The sequence below is a fragment of the Xenopus tropicalis genome, chromosome 8 (genome assembly GCF_000004195.4).
Source record: "Xenopus tropicalis strain Nigerian chromosome 8, UCB_Xtro_10.0, whole genome shotgun sequence".
Lineage (NCBI taxonomy): Eukaryota > Metazoa > Chordata > Amphibia > Anura > Pipidae > Xenopus > Xenopus tropicalis.
In genome coordinates, this window is record NC_030684.2 from 46646563 (window position 1) to 46664703 (window position 18141).

The 18141-nt window shown below is 40.1% G+C and overlaps 1 protein-coding gene across 1 annotated transcript in view; it reads left to right on the top strand.

Moving 5' to 3' along the window:
• Window positions 1–18141, top strand: part of arhgef9 (Cdc42 guanine nucleotide exchange factor 9) — a 216215-nt gene that overhangs the window by 65385 nt on the left and 132689 nt on the right. The gene's annotated exons all lie outside the window — the stretch shown is intronic.

Genomic DNA, 18141 nt, shown 5'->3' on the forward strand with positions numbered 1-18141 from the left:
AAATCAGTTTTCTCGGATAATGGCTGGCACAGAGTGAACCTGGTTTATGACAGACCGCTCTGTCAGTATGCAGCAGGAGCCACTCGGGAGGCAGTTTAATAGTGTTTCATGCTTTGATGAGCGCTGGCGTTTTATGTTTTTTTTTTTTTGCCCAGGTTTCCTTCTGCTTGAGATATACAGTTAATAATGGCAGAGAGAACAGCACTATTAATAATGAACATGGTCAGGCATAGACCATATAAAGTTGCAGACGTAGGAGAATATTAATTAAAACTGTGTCATGGACATCCCTATGACATGCATATGTAAATACGTGGAGTGAATAAGCATTAGATTTGTCTCTGCGTGACTGCAGGGTGAGAGTGTCCCATACACAACTAATGTTCACAAATATTGAGACTTGCCTCTTTTGCCTCTTTTATTTGCTGCTGAAAATTCCCCCCATCAAATTAGCAGGAGACAATTGAGCTCAATAGCATTCATAGGATCAAGGACTGAAGTACAAAAATCTGTCAAAATGTTATCTGCACCCCTTTGCACCCTGATGTGCAACTCTTTGCAGAGATCCCCAACCTTTTATTCTTGTGAGCCAAACTTAAATGGAAAAAGTGTTGGGGAGCAACACAAGCATGAAAAAAGTTCCTGGGGTGCCAATAAGAGGTATAGTTGGCTACTTAATAGCTCCTATGTGGACTGGCAGCCTATAGAAGGCTCTCTTTGGCATTATACTTGGTTATTGTGCAACCAAAACTTGCCTCCTTACCAGAAATTCAAAAATAAGCACCTACTTTGAGGCCACTGGGAGCAACATTTAAGGGCCCGGGGAGCAACATATTGCCCACGATCCACTGGTTGGAGAACACTGCCTTTGAACCTACCCCACCAGAGAGGCCTATATATACCGCCTATATATACCGCCTGATTATAGCAGGGGCTGTTGGCACATGTGCTTTACATATGGGGCTCCAAGTGCCATGATTTTGTAGCCCTTAGTGTTTCTGCCCTTGTGCCTAGCCTTTAATAAATTATGCCGTATGTTATAAAACATTATATAGATAGCTCAGGGTGTAGAAATATGAATAGAACATACTGATTTAAATTTCTATATTCCGTTTCTTTAATTAAGACCAACTACTGCATTGTTGCACTGGAGTTTTGCATAAAACTGGGCAGGAAAAGAGGTGAAACATTGTGACTTACCGCAGAGTATGTCAGCCCTACATAAGGAAACAACGATAATATCTAAAATCTGAATTTTAAAATCCTCTACCTCAGCAGTAACATGGTATGGTTGTGCACACATCTCCCAGAAGACAAGATCATAGACTTTCTAAGCCAATCACAGAGGCGACCGGACTTCCCCTTCAGTGCGGGCACTGCTCAGAACAATACACACTGCAGAATGGTACTGCAGCCCTGCAGAATATTTCTAAGGTGCTTCCGATTAAAGGGAAAGTCATGGATAAGCAATGCCTCAATCTGCATGTAGAGCCGAGGAAAGAAATCAGGGGAATGGAGGCTGACTATTCAAATACTGTATATATTGCTGCCAGAACAAAGATTTAGATCCCAGCCATTACGGCAAGGGTGGGAAATATGTGTTAAGGTAAGAGCATAAAAGAGATACAGAGTCTCTGAGATGCATTGCTGCAGCCGCTCTGACTTTGGGTTGGGAGGCTGTGTGCTGTAGCAACCGATAGCTTTCCTTAGCAACCAGCGGCTAATTAAAGCCAGTGTGGGAGTAAGAGCTGAGGAAAAAGTTGAAAGAAATGTGTGGTCTGTTAAAAGAAGGGCTTGTGCCTGTAACTTGGCATGGAAAGCTGGCAGCTGCCAACTCTATTGCAGCCAGTGACACATACAGTAAAGGTTATATGGGAAGGATAATGGGTAGGAGAGAATCAGGCGCCCCATTAACGTATTTTACCACCTCCCTGTCTGTCATCTCATGCAGATACTCAGTGGACTATTAACTCCCTGTTCAATTATATTATAAGCAGGGCTGGCTAGATTGTTTCATTATATATATATATATATATGTAACTAGAAGGTTATTTCCAGGCATTTCTTGTCTTTACTAAATCAGTTATGTTTTTTTCCCCAAGCTGCAGTCAGCTTGGAGAAAAAAAACATAACTGATTTAGTTATTTGGTCCTCTTTTGATGCCCACTATCATGCCCTCATAGAGATCTGAAAGCCAATGCCACACTCACTGTTGCCTATATTAACAAAATTGGTACAAGCACCATATATATATTCGGCGCGCGTCCAAAAATTGCCGCCCGTGTCCAAATAATTGTCGCCCTTGTTGAAAGAATTGTTGCGCATCAAAAGAATTTTGAAACAAATGGTTTTTGCCACGCACCATTTTTACCGTTTCACAGATTCGCTCATCACTAGTAATAGCGTAATCAATACAGTAATCCATTATCAGTAGCAGTAAAAACTACATTAAAGTTCTGTTTATTGAATTTTAGTAGCGAACTGGACTGATAGATTTAATGTATTTGTGATGTGTAGGGATTTAGGCATTTGAAGTAGGGAAACTAGGAATTATTATACCAGTAACATTTGCTTAGATTTCTTTTGATTGTGGGCATATATATATATATATTACCTTTTAAAAATGATGTGTGCAAAGATGTGGTGGATCTGAAAAAATACTAAATTACATTACATAATTTTTTTATTGAAAAAAATAGTTATTTGCACAACTTAATCTAGTCATACATGGGCAGATTTCAGCTTCTGATTCACTTCCTTCAGACCGACTTCTCTGCTTATGCTTGTGCCCTTCCCAACAGCCCCCTTGACAGATATCTGATATCTAAGTTTCCATCATTTTCCAGGATTTTGAAACCTGCCTATTGGGTAGGTTAGGAAATCCCATGAGGTGCATGAGTTGATGCCGTCCTCTTATGAAACGCTTGCCTAGGCCTCTGATATGGTCAGATCCTTGGCCTGGAGCCAAAACAATTGGATCAGCCCAAGTTGGCCCTACACGCACATGGCCAAATTGAGCAAAGATCTGCCTGTTTGTTGACTTTCCATAAGAGCAGATCTGTAAATATTTGTCCAGCTTTTGAGAGCTTTGACACTGAGGACACCGAGGACATTGGGTTTTAATTCCCTTCAGTGTAAAAAGACAAACGTACATTTTCATTGGCACATTAGAATGTGGAAATATATGTTTACCTTTTTATAGTATAAACTAAGCCAACTTTCAGAACCATGTGGCGCCATATATTGTGGACATAATGTGCCACCCCCAATAGTCTTTTTGGTATCACACTCTTATTCTTGTTATATATAAATTAGAGGTTCACCCACCAAAAACTATACTTAGTTCCCCTCAGTTGCCTAATGGGTCTGTGGCTAGAAGTCTTCTTGATTAAAAACCTGGATTTATTACATTATGTACTAACCACTAAATATGTTATTATTGATTTCCAAGCTGTGGCCCTCCTGCTTGCAGTTTAGTTAGTTGCAGATGGGACTTTCCTTGTAGCAACAGTTGAGTTAGGCCACATATTGTTTATGTATTTGTGAGTAAGAGCATACCTTTAGTAGATAATTTACTTTCCTTTTAAAGTAGGTCACTTATATGTCCCAGTGTCAACATCATGTGACTTGGGCTTAGATGAATTTTTATCCCAAAATACTAAAGGCAGTGCAGGAATACTTGCCTATTGAACGAAAAAAGCTAATTTGTTGAGTATTTAAATTCTCCCCCAAAGGTGTCTGTGAAGGTGTGGGGAATCAATTGACCCCCTACTGCCACTCACGCTCCTTGCATTTCAACACTCTGTGCTTCTTCAACAGCCAATTGGATGCTAGAGTGGGTACCACTCTGGCAACGGGTGATCTATCGTCATGGAAACTGCAGAGGCGAGACATTACCTAGAGATGTGCTGCAGTCAATCTTTATCCCATCAGCGCTGGGAGGAGGGAATCGTATTCATTGTGTTTGGAGAGGATTCCCACTATTTTGCTTTTCATAGGTTAAAAAGGCAGCCAACAGAAAGAATGGTGAAATCCGGAACATACACAAGCTATTCACATTTAATGAAAACCTTCTGGGTGGCCTTTGGTTGCCTAAGGAAAGGATTGAGGGGTATGCTACAACAGTCAGCTTTCTGTGGGGTTTCTTTTATACAAACGTCATTTGAGGAATTCCTCATTATTCCTCCTGTTCCCTTAGTAAAAAAGCAACTCTCAGTGACTGAGGTAGATCTTGGTGGGGGTAGAACGTGAGCATTTAGCAAATAAAAAGACATCTCTATGACTGGTATGAGTAACTACAAACCAACAATGAATTTTGCTGTCTTCTGTTTACACAAGATCCTAATATTCATACTAAATTGTCAGACTTGCAGATGTTATGAACTACAACTCCCAGCATCCATAGCCACAAGTGGAGGGTTGGTGGCGTTGCTTCTGCCAATGTATTCAGCAATCTCTTATGATGTAATTTAAAAAAAATAGGCTTTCTCTACTTTGAAATTGCGCATTAGGGTTTGGTTTGATATGCAGCCAAATATGTAGTTTAGGATTTGGTATTTGCTGCACAGTAGCTCCGTGGCCTGCAGGACTGAGGCTGATAGTTGGGATTCTCACCCAAGGCCTGCATGGGATTCTCAGCCCACATACATGCAGCTAGCAAACATTCATTTTTAGCCCAATAACCACCTGCACTAGCAGTGTTAGGCATATCCATTTAGGTCAGTGGGTAGTAACATGAGTAGATTGGGTGTTTCTCCTCCACAGACAATAAATTTTGTGGTGCCCTAGGCTCCTCCTTGGCCTGTCCCCCTGATCTGATTGGGGCGGGCTTTTGCTTATGCCCCCACTGGATTGGAGCAGTGCTACTCCTCTCAGCTCTGTCACCAGATTGCATAGGTAATAGCTGGAGGTGGGCTGAGGTTTTTATAAGTGCTTTGAAAAATTATTTGTTTTGTTCTTCTGTATAGGCACCCAAGGGCAATCCCCTCTAAAACTGTTTCCATTAGGTACCTATATAGAAAATTCAGCCCTGCACCGAGACGCAGTGTCATTGCCGTCACAGGTAATTTATTAAAATTCAGCAATCGCTTAAAAATACACTTTGAGGCAATTAAGAGTGATTACACGTAGTTATGAGTGATTTTTTTCACCAGGCATGGATTCGCAGCGAAATTCCACATTTTGCCAGTGGCGAATATACAATGGCAATTACAAATATACAGGCAAGTAAATTACCAGTAAATTTGTAATACCCTGGGCTAGGATTTTGCACCCCTAGGTCCCCACACCCTTGCATCCCCCTGCACCACTTGAACCCCCCTCTCACCCACCTGCTGCTCGCTTTTGTGACCTGCCCACAAATCCAGGCATGGTAATACCAGCCCCAGTCAGTGAAATACCAGTTGGGTGGCAACCCTAATGACAGCACTCCCAATGGTATCCCAGCCTCTGCTGTTGAAGTGAAGTGAACTGAATTAATGTATGAATTGGGACCACTGACAAATGCTGGCTTGGTTGAAGCCATGAATGCATGGGGTAATTATCCCATTGACTGTGATTATAACAGATTATGAAAGCAAAGTCAGCTTGTGATATTTAGCAACACCTGCCCTCTCAGATCATAAGCCATAATGACAAGCTCAGGCCTTTGAATTTGCCATTTGCCATATTGATGGAGAGCTAGTCCCCTGAAATACATTGTCACCGTGCCATTTACAGGGCAGGCAGAGGTTCAGCATATTGAATTATTGCTGAAAATGCGCAATAAGTGTCCTTTTTTTGTTATGTTTTAATAGCGGCCTGTGTTTTAATGAGACTAGAATAATTGCTATTTCTTAATGCAAATTGCTTCTTTTTTTGTAACACAGCTTTTATTGTGCTTTAAGGAGGACTGGGGTGGAGAACATTAGGTGCATATTGTTCCGTTTATAGCTCTACATGCCTTGCCTTATTGTGTTAATATCTTCTCCTGCGTAATTTGTTAACATGACCATAGATGATGATGTATAGCTGCTACATGATGTTAAAGCACTTGAATGCAGTTATAGGGAAAGCAATGCGTTTTTGACACTTATTAATGTAGAAAGAGGAGGGACTTGTTAACCTTTGCCTATGGCAACTGCATTGATGTTACTCAATACTGCTGCGTATATTGAGTGCGTTGCACTTAGTCGGCTAAAGCCTGAACCTGTATGGTTGTGCTATTATTAGCCAACACACCGGGCCCTGCACTTCTAAGCAACTGCCTTCCTATTAACATTCAAACTGCTGTCTGGTTGCTGATGATTAGACGGTACTTTCCTTAAAGGAAAACTAAACCCTAAACACGAATATGGCTAAAAATTCCATATTTATGGTGGGAATGATCCAAGCGTTTATAGTAATGCACAGGAGCTTCCCATCTTGGATCTTGTTAGAAGTGACAGTGTCACTGCCCATGCTCAGTATGCTCTGAGCAGCTGTTGAGGAGCTAAGCTTAGGGGCTGAGATTTACCTGTCATATAAACTGATGCTACAGGGATAATTATTAAAATCTGATGCTAATTACACTGATGGCAGCACAGAGCATGGGCAATTAATCAGCAGAAAAGAAGATGGGGAGCTACTGGGGGACATCTTTGGAGACACAGATCTTCCCTACTAAAGGGCTGTGGCTGCTTTGGGCTGGTACAGAAGCCCGAAAGATAATGTGTAGCATTTCTGCCTTACATTTTAAGTTAGGCTTAATTGCCCCTTTAACGCAGAACTGTAAAACCAACAGGTAATTCTAAAGGCACAAGAATAACGGAGACCAATAACTTGTAACTATTGCCCAGGTTATAGTCGACTGAATGCAGGCACAAGTTAAATTATTCTTTAAATCTCAAGGAAACGCTATTCCCTTATTATATTGCTCAGGTTTATTCTCCCATGATTGCTATTGCCATGGTAACAAGCAGCTGTACACATTAGTTTGGCAGCTTATAAACTACTGTCTCCACATGGCACTTAATCTCTGTATACTGTTTCTTTCTATTTATTTATTATAATGCTTGTCCTTCCTGTGTGCACTTTTTTTTACACTGTAGGATTGCACAGCGCTGCATATCTTTGTAGCACTTTATGCACTCCAGTGTGCAAAGCATTGTGGGCAATGAAGTCTAGCAAGGCCTTGTGGTTACTGGACCCATAACTGGCTAGCTGCTGCAACATTATTTCAGTGGCTTATGTAGTTAGAACTAGCAGTGTAGAGAATATCAAGAGACATGCATACTGCTGTCATTAGCAGTATTTACAAATAACCTTAATATAATGGAATATTAAGTATATTAGAAAATTGCTTATAATTATTTTTCTTTTTTTAATGCAAAATGTTATATTTAGTGTCCATTTAAAATTTGTATCTGTTCATCTAGCACCTACAGATACTTTTTTTCTTCTACAGAAATGAGACCTGTTATACAGAATGCTCAGGACCTAGGGTTTTCCAGTTAAGGGGTCTTTCCATAATTTGGATCTCCATACCTTAAGTCTACTAAATAATCATTTAAACATTAATCAACCCCAATAGGATTGTTTTGCCTCCAATAAGGATTCATTATATCTTAGTTAGGTTCAAGGTACTGTTTTATTATTACAGAGAAAAAATAAAGCACAAAATGCGTTAGTTCGCGCCTTTGTGTGCATGATGCGTTCGTTCTTGTTTTTATGCTCACAATGGGTTCGTTCGGCGTCCGGAACTGAGGCGGCCCAGTGGAAAACAGCCCACGGGCCCGTGGTTGGGGACCCCTGACGTAGGTCACTAGGTGCAGTTTCTACCTGTGCTGTTGGTTTCAGGTTGTAACTGCAAGAGGTTAAAATCTATAAAGACAAATGTGACGTTACTGCATCTCGTACAATGTTTGTGCATCAAACGCTGAGCACAAATCCTGCAACAAAAGGGACCCTTCAGAATGAAGTGGATAATACTATAACACGCGGCTCGTAAAAATAGAAATGTTAAGTACGAGAAAATACTTAAAATCAGAAAAAATTGCCAATGCGAGAGAAGTTTGATGTGTCTGTTTTAATGCTGTTAATATGTGACATTCTGTGCCTCGGATTACTGTTTCAGATTCTTATACAGCGATCCAGCCGCTGCAGAACTAGAGCTCCCAGGAAAGCTCCCAGGGATGCTGGGAGTTAGCGTTCTATAATAGCTATATATCCACATTGATATTCCATATTGATAATTCCTGTACTGAGTTGCATTAAAATATGACATACTGTTACCATTCACTAGTACAGATAGAGATGTAACAGTGCCGGTCAGGCACCCTAGGCAACCCAGGTGGCCAACTCGCCCGCAAGTGTGTGCGGTGATGGTGCATCAGGGGTCAAGTGATACACGGATAGTGGGGGGGGGGGGGGCAAGATTCCGGATTATAGGTAGGGACAGAAGAGGTACATGCCCAGCACCCTCCCACTGTTGCATCTTCTTCCTACCCCTAGTTCCAGCCCAATCATTGCTATTCAGCCTGGCATTTATGCCAATGAAACCCTCCTCTCGTTATCGGTAGTAAACAGATTTAGGGAGCATTTTCATTATCACTGGATGGATAAAAAAATCCATTGATTTACAAGATGAACGTCCGTGTCCACTGGCTGAAACACTCCAGGGCACAATATGCAGTGTGTGTGTAATAGGCCAATGTGGAGATATTTTTATATAGCTTTATATATAAAACAGGGCATCTGTTTTGGTGTTGACTGAATAGATTTTAAATGTAAAAATCGTCAGTTTTCACTTTCTTGTGCCTTTGGCTCTTCCAACATGACTTCTGTTTCCCTGAAAGCCAGTAGTAGTCAGCCTGGTTTCCTGCCTTGCTGTATTACCCAAATGGTCCCTCTTTCACCTATAAGCATGCATAAGACATATCATCCAAAGCCACAACAAAATATATCCTTCCTTGGTAGCTAAAAAATCACATAGTACCTGGGAGTCACCCTGGTTAAAAAATAAAAAGCATTTTTGTTTGCAGTGGGGGCAGTACAGGTATGGGATCCCTTATCTGGAAACCCATTATCCAGAAAGTTCCGAATTATGGAAAGGCCGTCTCCCATAGACTCCATTATAAGCAAATAATTCTAATTATTAAAAATAATTTACTTTTTCTCTGTAATAATAAAACAGAACCTTGTACTTGGTCCCAACTAATATATAATTAATCCCTATTGGAGGCAAAACAATCCCATTGGATTTATTTAATGCACATACCTGTACAATTATATTCAAAGACTGAGTTCCTATAAACCAGGGGCTCCCATATTTACAGCTTAGTTTTCCCCTAAAAAGTGACAGGCCCAAGGGAACCCCCCACCTCCCCTCTGTGCTAGGAATTTACTTTCTCTGCAGTGCCAGGCATGTTGATATAAAAGCTCATATCTTAAAAAGGTGGCATGGTAAAATAAAAGTTTGAATTGCAAATGGGATCATAAAACGCACAGGGAAAATTTAATTTCTTTTTAGGGGTACTTCCCATTTAAAACATATGTGTTTGTTCACTCAGGAAACTTAAAATTCAAATGGAGTTCTTATTGTACACAAGCTCAGATTCATTTCAACTAAATCGGACTGCTGTACCCATTCCCTTCAGCCCTTTGGCACTTTATCTAAATCATAGCCACAAAGCACTTTATTGCAGTGATTTGTCACTACGAATGGCTCCCAACCAAGTCAGACAGTAAAAAGCATTTACTATAGAGATGTGTCTAAAAATGAAAATTAAGGGAGAAGAACTGGCTCACTCACTGGGTCACTGGGTTCTCATATAGGGAGTCCTAAGTTTCAAAACTAGGTGATAATTCTTGGTCCTATTACTGTACATTGTAAGCTCTGCTGACAGACACTGTGCTTAAATTATTTATATCTAGATATCTATACTTAGAACTATGAAGGATTCATAATGATTATACACATTGCATGTGATCCGAAAAGTTCTTGCCAGACTTCCCTTGGAAACACAGCAAGTTATGTACCCCAAGCAACTAAAGTGTATTCATCTGTGTACACATCTTTCCATCTTCTGGTCATGTTGTGTCCAATAGTAGTTATATCTTGCTCTAAATCCGACTCTAGAACATCTGCACTTTATAATTTGGAGAAGATTTCCCCTACAATGGGAGAATATACAGTGTAGCTACAGCTAAATTCCATTTTCCATTCCACCGAGCAAGGCAGTTATATAGAGGTACACAGCCGCAAGTGCATTCTGTATTCCATTCTCCCTAACCAGGAGACAGAGGTGCAGAGCCACTGCTGCATTCTGCTTTCCATTCCACTAGAAAGCTTCAGCTCCTTCTGCATTCCATTATGCTGTAACAAGGCAGAAATAGAGGTGCACAATGGCAGCTGCCCCAACAATCTTGCATACATCCCATGCACTGGTAATGAATGTGCAACTTTCTGTTGCTGCTCCCATCATGTTTAAACAATATGCTGGTGAATGCTGGAATTTGTAGTCCAGCTACATTTGGGTGTAACAGAACTGCTATGGATCTGATATTGCTCCAGTTGGTGCAGCTAGCACCAGTATGAGTAATCTGTAGATGCCATACAGTTTGTAGCCACATTTACTATTCTCAGTGTTACATTTCCTTTAAAATGATATTAAGAATCCTAACATAATGGCTACACATACATTTTATACATCATTTTTCATATTTTATGAAATACAATTTGTAAGTAGTTAATCACTACTAATGACTGCTGTTAAGCACAATGATATATGAGCTTCATCTTCCCCATTTACTTTTCATTTATTTATTGTTATTTATGTAGTGCCAAAACTAGTACACAGCACTTTAAAGAGTCACCCTGTGAGAATATCCCAGGAAACTGATTGGTCCTGCACTGCCCTCCAGTTGCCTTGATCTGTATCACCTCTTGTGCGTTGTTATGACAACTGGTACAACAAGAAACAGCCAGGATAGTTTCATGAGGACATGGATCCCGTTATTTGCATTGTTCTTTCTAAAACTCTCACCACTAAAATACATTGTGTTGCCTGAATCAAGGTTTTCTTTATTTTGATTTTCTTTTTATATTCCCATTACCCAGCAAACAAAAATATTTCATTTTATACTTCTAGGGTTGTTATTACTGTCCAAATGAATTGTTACTTTATATTTGGTGCTTACAATAAAGTTATAAAAAAATGCCTGTCCTCTTTGGCAAATACTAATTTTGGTAGTCCATATAAAGGTAGTAGGAGCAAAAAAAGAGGGATATTGTTAGGTCCTTATTTAATAGAAATCAGCTAGGAAATCACATAACATTTCAACTTTTGAAACTAAAAGTCCCCTAGAATTGAGTGAAACCTGTCATTCTGCACTAGTGGAAGTTATGCACCTGACAAAAGCCTCCTTGCATAGCTGTTCTGTTATGGCTGAAAGGTGCTTCTTCATTAATTTATTGGGTCAGTCCAACACTGATCTGTGTTAATAAAGTATAACTGGAAGTTGTGTTGGTCAGTTAACTGACCTGTCAGCTCAAAGAGACTTTTGTAACTAAGGCCAAAAGGCAAACTGTTGATGAAGGAAATGGACAAGCCTAAAGTGCCCATACACGCACCAATATTATCGTACAAAACAAGGCTTCATAAGATATTCGGTGCATTCATGGTGTGTTGACAAGGTCAACCAATATCGCCAAAAGCCCTGAACGTTGGTCGTCTCTTTGATTGGCCAGGGTGGAAAATTTTGATGACACCCAAACAACAGCAGTTGGTTAATTCTGAATCATCAGGTGGAGGTAGAGTTCTATTGTTTCTACCTGCATAAATGACGATTCAGCTCTTAACGTTAGTGGAGTGGACGAATGATCTTTCCTGCAACCAATGGTCGCAGGAAAGATCATTAATGTAATGTGTATGGCCACCTTTAGTAATTTCTTGCCAGTCATCCTTGATCATTGGGGTTCCTTGCACCTGTCTCGTAGATATCTCTCCAATTTTAGGCCAGATATTGGTCGGGCAGATAGCCAGTTTGGCTCCATACACAGTGCAATAAGCTTCAGGAGGGGCCAAGCTAGCAGTTTTTATTGGCATGTGCATGGCCAGCTTTACTAATGTGTGACTGACGCAGATATTTTATGAAGTACCACTTCCACGTCACTAGCGTTGCTACCCTTTAAAAAATTGTTTTACTAGCCTGAGTGTTGGGGGGCAATGAAAGGGGGCAGGTCATGACATAATGGGGCAGAGCAGTGACAGAATGATGACAAAAGGGCTTGGAGTGATATCGCAATGGATGGGTGAAGGCCAGATTATGCAGCAAACTAGGGAAAAATAAAATAAGAATGGGGTGAATCAATAGCTAAAGTGGCTAAAGGCCATGGGCTCAAACTAAGGGTGTTACAAATTTACAGGTGTTTTTTTCATTCCACTCAATATTTATCTTGGCTGCAGCTGCCATGTTTTAAATTCTTCCTTAAATGGCATTTGTAACTATCATTTCTCTTGGCATGTTGACATCTACAGACAAATGGGTATGTGATCCATTCTCCATTGTTACAACAGGAGAAGTGTTTAAAGGGACACCAGTCCCCATAGCCTTAGTAAGAGAGCAAGCATAAAGTATGTGTGCTGTAGTAACCTCTGCTTGTGTGGACATTTTGGTAAAGGGCATTCTTATTATTTGCCATTTGTCTATGATTCATTATCCAGTTCCTGTTTCCCTCTTCTTGTCTATCCCGTATGGGGCAGGCCAGTCCTGCTTGCCATGTGATAATATAGTATATAGATATTAGGTAATATAATATATAGATATTATTTTCAGTTTCACATTAGGGCAAGACTAACTAGAAAGGCAAATAATTTTATTCCTAAAACAGTAAAAGTGAAAAACAACTGGAATACTGCTTAGATGGCTTGATTTTTCCACATAATTTAATGAAGAATTTCCTTGAATATTATTAGTATTATTGTTGTTATTATTATTTAGTTAACAAAATAATACTTCATATTTTTCATATTATAAACAACTTAATTAATAATAATAATAACAACAATAACAACAACAACAATAATAATAATAATAATAATAATAATAATAACTTAATGTTAAATGAACTTAAGACTAATTACCCCCCCCTCCTTTTGGTTAATGGCACATGGTATAGTTTGTCTGCGGTTAATCTCCTCAAGCCTGGTGGACAAAATTTTAATTTTGTCATTGTGTTATCGCCTTCCCCTGCATGTCACAACCCCAATCATTGGTTTTGCTGTAATCAGCCTCTGTCCTTTGAAAAAATGGGACTCTTGTTTGGTATGAATGTGCATGTTATTTTTGCAACTGCGTCATTTACAGATCCCAAAATGTATCAAAATTAAAAAGATTACGAATTTACAAAAACTGGTAAACTTTAGATTAAAGGACAGAACTGACATTAGGGCAATGTAAAAAGGTTGACCTGCTAAATGATCACTTGTGTTACGTTTCTCAGGGAACCACAGAAAAATGGCGTAAAATGTAGAAATATAAAATTCAACTGTAGCTGAATTATGAAAAATGGAGGAGGAAGGCTATTTTCCCCACCATCAATAATACCTGCTATAAAAGGAGAATACAGTATAGTTTAAAAGGTGAAATTGTATGTAATATAAAATATTGTCCACATTTCTATATGTGATAGTTTGATTTAGTTGCTGTAGTTTGCCATTGCCATTCTGTATTGTTTCATCATACAGAAGGTTCTGCAGTTTAGCCGGATATTAAACTACATGAACCCCCCAGCTTGGTGAGAAGGGAACAGCAGAGAATTTATGGAATGAGATGTCTCTTATTGATCTTTGGTGCATTAAATTTGTGTGTGTGTGTAGCAAGTCAGAAGGATTTTCCAGCCCTTTCACGCTTTCAGTCAGCACCAATACCTACCATCCTAATGTAATAGCTGTGTAATCTTTCAAGACCTGTGCTCAGTCTTGCCATAAATCTGCGGCTGTGTCGGTGGGATCCCCGTAGCCTGTTTCTCAATAGAGAGGTGCTTGCTAGCAATACCAACATAATAGTGTAATTATATAAAGAGGGAAAAACCCTCACAAATTCAGCAGGGGGTTAACTAGTAACATGGGTAGTAATTGCACCAAGTCCAGTAATCCATGGCAACCAATCAGCAGTAAGTGTTCTAACCATTCTAACGCAGTTAGAAAATACAAGAGCCTCTGTGAGTTACAGGAATATGGCAAATGTTCTTGTCAATATGTCATATTCTAGTTCTCTAATAGCTATAACATATATATGGGACTGTGTGCATCATGTAGATAAATTGAAAAGCTGCTTCCAGCCAACGTGAAGCTGATGCATGTGACACCCATGAACATTCTCAGTTTATATGTGCTGATTCCCATAAGTGCTTGTTTGGTCTGTTCCTGTGGAAAGTGTGAATTCAACATGGCGATATATGGGGTGTCCAAATTGTTATCTGTCGACACATTTTCAGCAACAAGCAGTTTATAGACTAAGAAGGTGAAATTACTCATTTTTGGGGGGGACAAGCTGCAAAGTGCAAGAAAAATGCACATGTTTTTTGCCCACAATGCACTTGGGCATTGTCTGGTGCTCTCAGGAGCAATAGAAGTGTCTACCTGTGAATGGCATGCAAGCGGGCACAATTAGTACCACTTATTTCAGGGCCAGTCTTTAGGCATCCATGTGATCATTCCATGTGATCATTAAGAAATAAGCCCTAACTTCATTGTTATGGTACAAGGCAATATCCCAGTGTATTAGGGCAGTTCTTTCCATTCTGTAAGGCCCTGGAGCAGTAGCAGAGGTTGCTCAGCCTGAAGGCCAGTTAGGGTGAGATTCTGGATAAATAATTTTTTGCTGTCCTAGACATTATTGCAAGAATGGCTTATACACCAATGCTCTCCTATATCTGTCACCTTAGGGGGGCCTGACCAATGGTTAGACCTCCATGAGGGATTTGAAGTAAAAAAAGAGAGATAAGCAGTGCAGTAGGGCGATGTTGCAGTGACGTTAATCTGCAAGTTATGACCGGTTAGGCTACGGCTCACCAGGGGGTGATTTCTCACACTAATTAGAGCGTTCCATCTTTGAACATTACTTGTGAAAACCAGAGCACATTTTCTTTGATAGCATGCAAAGTGTCAAACAGAAAGGGAGAAGTCCTTCTGTTTTAAATAATCTCTGGCATTAAACGACTGGTACGTGTCTTTATCTTACTATTTATAAACTGCAACAGTCAACTTGTCCTGAATTAGATCCCTGCTTTTATTCAGTGTGATAGTAGGTCTGGGCCCTCCACAATACCATGCTTTGTGCTTTATATAGTTCTGGGGTGTTCAGTCTGCTGTCCTTTGGCTGTTGTTGAGTTGTAACCCCCAGCATTCCCTAACAGGAAAGTGTAGGTTATCAAGATTTGAAGCATAGTAAGTTGGCTGCCCATACATTATTTACACAACCTTACAATCTTCCCAGGGTTGTTGTGTTATTGGAAGTACAGACAGACACTATGGGATGTAAAGTTCCCTATTGGTCGTAGTATTCCTTGCTACAGCCTTGGATATCAGGACATGTCAACTGTCCTAATAACCAGTGGCTGCAAGTTTTATATGCCTAATGCACATTTACACAATCCTGGGACCTTCTTGTCACTTCAAATAAATGGTCCAGAACCATGGGCTTGAGCAGGGAGATATTTCCAAAGAGAAATGATGGTAAAAGTATACCAATACCTCTTTAGTTTCTTAACTTAACCAGACTTCTAGTCTAAACATTTGGTCAAGGCTCCCAAAAAAAGTTACTTAAATATCTCCTGTGTCAGCCATTGTTCCAAGAATGTCTAGGAGAGCAAATAGAAGTTTATTTTTTAATCTCACTTTAAAAGTGGCCAACTAGGCAGCTTAATGGCCCATATATATAGGGGCCCTTTTAATGACCCAGCCAACTGATCCCAGTGGGTCTGGTCATTGCTCCAGAGACCAAAAAAATAGATCATCTATATTTAGCCCAGTGTGTTGGTATAGCTTTACTCAAGCAGATCTTGTGTATGTCTACCTTGAATGGCCTTCTAGCTGGGTTTCCATGAGTATCTAAGAGGATAAATAGCCATTAACACCAAAACTTACCATAACTAGACCTCCCTAGATAGTAGCCGCACTATTTGGGAAGCAATGTCTTATGACAATGGCACTTTGGGGCATGTTGATTACCACTGTGCTGTCAGGTTGATCAGAACTTTTGCTCTCACCAACAGCAGGTTTCCACTCTCTTCCCATTGAAAAGGAGCAGTGACAGGTGGACCTTTGTTTCAAAATGCTTAGCATTCCTTGTGTGTCCAATAGGGTGCCTTACATTCAATAGTGTCTTGCTGTACTTTCAGTAGTAGAGGCAGATAGAGGTGTTTTCTCTGCCATTGTTCTCTGGCAGTTGTTATAGGCTGACAAAACTCACTGTGTGTCACAAGCCCAAGTGTGTTATTTCTTGTTTTTATTTTCTTCCTTTTTCATCTTTCCTTGACATATGCAAACATTGCTTGGTTTCTTTAATCTATAATCTGATAGACAGGCATGGGTATCCTCTTCCAGCATTCTTTCGGAGCTGTAATTCAACAACATCTGGAGGGCTTCAACTTGCCCATTACAGAACTAAAACTGCAGGGTAATCATTAGTGAAGGACTGGACTTGCTAGACTTATTAACCAGCTTTAGTAATGTTACCATACACTAAATCAGCCTTTTTTTTGCTATATTCCTGGTTTATACTCCAGGTTTAGCCACTTTACAAGCTACAGCCACAAGTTCAGAACAGGTGAATTTGGAATGCCTGTATTATGGATATGAAGCATTAATGAGACCAGTGGTTGCTGGACATTCTCGGTTCAAGCTCCTCTTGGAAATCCATCTTTTGGTTAGGGTCCCTGTTTAGCTCATAAACATATAGAAAAACATTTGTGTTTTGTATCAGTCATTTAACTATAATTCCAAAAACATTAAGGACAGGAAAAAAATGTATTCATCCCAAATCTCACCCCAACTGACTTTCAGGCTTGACTTTCTGGTGTATTTAGAAGTAAAACTGGAAAGACCCCCGTTCATAATGATGAATTCTTCACGAGCCCTAACTGGCATTCAAGCTGAGTCCTTGACCATTGGTTCAGGTTTCTTACAAAAGGGGGATGTACACCACTGCTATACACACAATCCCATAGTTGCAGCCCCTTTTAAGAAAAGAGATACATTTGCATAGTAGAGCTTCTTTCCCCCTAAGTACTGCTGCTGCTCTTTGGGGCTTCACAGTGACAGGTGCCCAGGGCATTTGGTGCTTCTTGCGCTACTCAAAGATAGCTCTTTATGGCTGGGGTTTGTTAACAGTATATGAGGTAGAAGAAGTGGAATTCTCATTGTAATCTACAGACCCTGCATGTGTGCTGCAGAAATCAGGATGGTAGGGCAGATTTAGAGAAGACCTGCAAAGCCATTTCCACATGACAAGGACAGTACTAGGAGACTGGGGTTGAGCCCTTACTCCAAATGCCAAGTAACTCCTGGTACACTTCTCAGCCTAGCGCAGTGCAAGTGTCAGGGAGGTGGAATCTGCTCGGTGCTTTGCAGATACTGCATGAATTCCATCACGTTTCACTACACGCTAAAGCACACGTTTCCTGGAGTGTGACTTGGTGCTGACGATCTGACTCTCATCCTCTCTCTGATCATATGCTTCTCTAAGGAGTTTAATGTAAATTGCACAGTGGGTTGATTTTTTTTCCAACTCTGCTTCACATGGCATTGGGGCTCATTAACCAACGCTGAACAAACTGGCTCCTATCTCATGACAAATAAGCTTTGCTCATTGCACTGCAGATCGAGTCATGGGTTTGGGTGCACCTTAGCACATTAGCTATTATTCTGCCTGGTAGTACCCATAAACATTCAGATCTTTTTTAGTACAGTGGCAATTCATTGCACAATATTTTTTTTTTTGGTTTGGTCAGATTTTTAGTCAATGAGCTGCAGTTTCCTTGACACTAAAATAAAAAAATTGCATATATATATATAGTACAATGTATATACAATATACAAATATATAAATACAATATATTAAATCTGACACACACCTTAAGTGCCCTCAGTGTGCAATCCTTACTGCATTTGAAAGGGT